Here is a 3,597-nt window from a genome sequence, read left to right on the forward strand (position 1 = left end):
GTTGAAGTTGGAATTGTAGTTATTGAAGTTGTTGGGATTGTTGTTTCTCTGCTAATTCTGTTGATATTGATGCTGTTGATTTCTTGACTGGTTTTGGTACTGGTTCATCTGAAAATTTCTTGGCATTTTCCTTTCTCTTGCAAAATGACCAGGTTGTTGATAGTTATAGAAAATGGCTTTGGACTTATCAAAACCAATTCTTTCATTTGGGCCTGATAGAAGTGATCTACCAGTCCTGTTATATAGCTTTTTGCCTCTAAGAGCCAACATGGCTGCTTGCCATTTCAAATCCATGTCTTCCAAATCATCAGCATCTATCTGTTCAATATCATCATGGATGACCCTTGTATGAATCAGATTTTTTGCTACAAAAACATTGTATGATTCTGTAAACATGCAGAGCAAAGTCTGTGTTTCACTTCCTTGGCCACTTCCTCCACCAGTGTAAGATACATGTCCACTTGCCATTGAGGCAGAATCAGTATCATCCATCAGTTGGACATTGAACCTTTGCTTGTTTCCATGGTGACTTGTACTACCACCAACAAAAGATTTAGGTGTATCAACACCATGCTCAACTGGTTCTTCAATGATGGGAATCTGTTGTTGATTTTTGGTTGAAAAGTTGCCCATTGCTGCAATGAGAGCATTACTGACATGGAAACATGGCTTCTCTTCTTTTATCATTTCATTCTCAATCATTTCTATTTCAGCAGTTTGAAGGAAGCACACTACATCATCCACTTTCAAATCATTGAAATTTGGCTTTTGGAGGATGAATTTATAGGCAGTGTACCATTCCTTAGGCATTGAGTTAAGCAGCTTGGTATTCAGGTCAAAATCAGTCATGACATAGTCAGTGGTTCTTAGCTCATTCACAATTTCTAAGAATCTCTCCAGGATTGATTTCAATCTCTCTCCATCCTTGTATTTAAATCTCTCCAGCTGTTTTTTGAGCCTTTGTTTTTTGATGTTCTTCAATTAAGTGTTTCCCTCAAACATTTTAAGGATTGCATCATACATAGCCTTAGCTGTGGTGTGATGTGCAACCTTGGTCAATATTTCCCATGACAGACCTAGCTTTATCATGGCTAAGGCCCTATCATCCACTTTCCTCATTCTGTCTCTTACAACAGCAGTTGCATTAGCACCTTCAGTAGTGTCTTGTGGACCATTCTTAATTGAATTCCACATGTCCACATCATTATAGCAAACGGCTGCTTCAAATAAGACCTTCCATTTTGTAAAGTTTTCCTGTCCGTAGAGTCTAGGAATCTTATTAGTAGACACTTCTTGTTCTTTGTAACCAGACATTTTGAAAATCAAAATCAGTTGATTTGAAAAAGATAAGTTTTAAAACAATCAGATCTGAAAACCGGTTGTTCAGATCTGATGAATCTGGTGCGAATAGAACAAGAATTAGAGGTAAAATATAAACTTTAATTGAAATAAGGAAGAGAAAACACCGGAACGATGTAGATCTGGACAGAAATGAAGAACAGAGCAGCTAACGTCACTCTTTAATGGAACAGTGTTTTGCTTACGTCATTGTTCTTCAAATCTTCAATCAGCAACAATTTCTTACTAAAATAGCAGTGACCGGGCTCTGATACCACTTGTCAGGTCCCCGATTGTTGGTATATCATTAACAAATTAGGTCATAACTCACACATTAAAGTGTTGACAAGAGAGTTAATGACGGGTTGCTATATTTAGAAAGAAAACTGCTTGATAAAGGCGGAATCAATAACAAACGATTTAGTTGCTGAACAGTTAATCAAATATAACTAACACACACAAGATTCACTCAAAAGATTTTCATTTATATAATATCAAATCATACAAACGATAATCTATCTAGGGTTTCTTGATGGGAAAGTTTGTCCGTACAATTCTAAGAATGGCTGTCACTTATCAAATATTCTTTCTAATTTCGTATTCAGCCTCTCTCCTAGAGGTATGCCCTAAATATTCCTTTTATAGGCCTGACACCTCTGGACAGCTGTCATTTCTTCTAGAAACCCTAAATATAACGTACATATTCAAAGATATGCTAAGTGTAAAATAAGTCTTCCGGGTAGGCTTTGTAGAAGTAAACTTCTCCGAGTAGACTTTGTGCTATGCCTACCTTGTTAGACTTGATAACCTTGAAGTGTGCCCGGGAACAGTTTTTCGGGTATGCTTTACTTGGAGTATTTTCCAAATGGTCCCATCAACTCCTTGCATGGAATTAGCTTATTAGCAAAGTGTGCTTGGGAGCACTGTACTCTGCTTGAGTTGAACCTTACCCAATGTTACTTGAGATATTTCATTACACATCAAGCTTAATCGGACCACTGTATTATTGAAGAATACCTTGCCCGATCTTCCAATCACTTGGCTTCATGAGCTTGGTTAGCCAAGAGCCTACTTTGAAGTAAACCTTACTCAGCTTATGAAGAACAAACCTGCTTGATATAGTGAACCTTGACCGGGTATACACAAAAGAGTGAACCCTGCCCGGATAACCACTAAAGAAGACTTCTTGAAGATAACCTTGCCCGGTAGGGAAAATATCATGCCCGGCTAAGTAAAACCTTTTTCGGATGTCTTAGGTGTGCCCGGTTCCATGCTTAACAATATCTGAGGAGGTTGAGAAGATTCCAATCTTCCTTGTAATCAGTTTTGGGTCAAATCTTGACTCAACAAATAAATAGAGCTATAATCAAACCATCGTGACGAGGATCCTGGATGCTCTTGTCATTGTTTAAGGAAGTGGATATGACAGGTCAGTCATTCTCCGTATTCCAACTTAGTTTCTTTAGCATGTATCTTGGCCGAGGAGAAGGAGGTTCCACATATATCCGAGCCACCGGAGATGAAATTGATGACTTGTGCATCAGGTGGGGGCGGAGCTGCTTTCTGTGGGACATCTTCAGGATCCTGGGTCCTTGAATTCTTTCTTCCTAGGAGCTCTTTGAAGTGGCCCTTGCTTAGAAGATACCCAATTTCTCTCCTCAAGCCAATACAGTCATCAGTCATGTGGCTGAAATCTTTGTGGAATGCACACCACTTGGATTTATCCTTGAAGGACGTTGACTTCTCATTTTTCCGAGACCACCTTGATTTTTCTCTAAGATCCTTCATGGCACAAATTAAGCCATGGGTATCAACAGAGAAGCAGTACTTGGATAATCTTCATCATCATCATCATCATCATCATCCTCTTCTTCGAACGCTCGGACATTTTGGTTGTTGAATTTCGAATACAGCTTTGAATTATTTTTCCTGAATGAGGATCCTTGTTTCTTGTCAGGTGACTCTTGTTTTGTTGGAGCTCCAAACCGTTCTTGGATCTTCTTATCCTCCTCTAGCCTTATAAACCTGAGTGCCCTGGTCCTGACTTCATCTAATAACCTGCATGGAGTCATAACAGGATCGTCATAAAATGGGGATCCCTTATGTAAGTCCATCTTGAATGCCTCAACAGCCGTAGCCACATCAAGATTATGGATCTTTTGGGCTTCCCTTCCAAACTTTGTAACAAAATCTCTTAGGGATTCATCGCGAAGTTGGATAACTCTATATAAATCACTAGTTAACTTCTCAAATTTTCTA

This window comes from Bidens hawaiensis, unplaced genomic scaffold (assembly GCF_021521415.1).
Source record: "Bidens hawaiensis isolate Kalapana, Puna unplaced genomic scaffold, B.hawaiensis_p1.1 tig00010459_1, whole genome shotgun sequence".
Taxonomy (NCBI): domain Eukaryota; kingdom Viridiplantae; phylum Streptophyta; class Magnoliopsida; order Asterales; family Asteraceae; genus Bidens; species Bidens hawaiensis.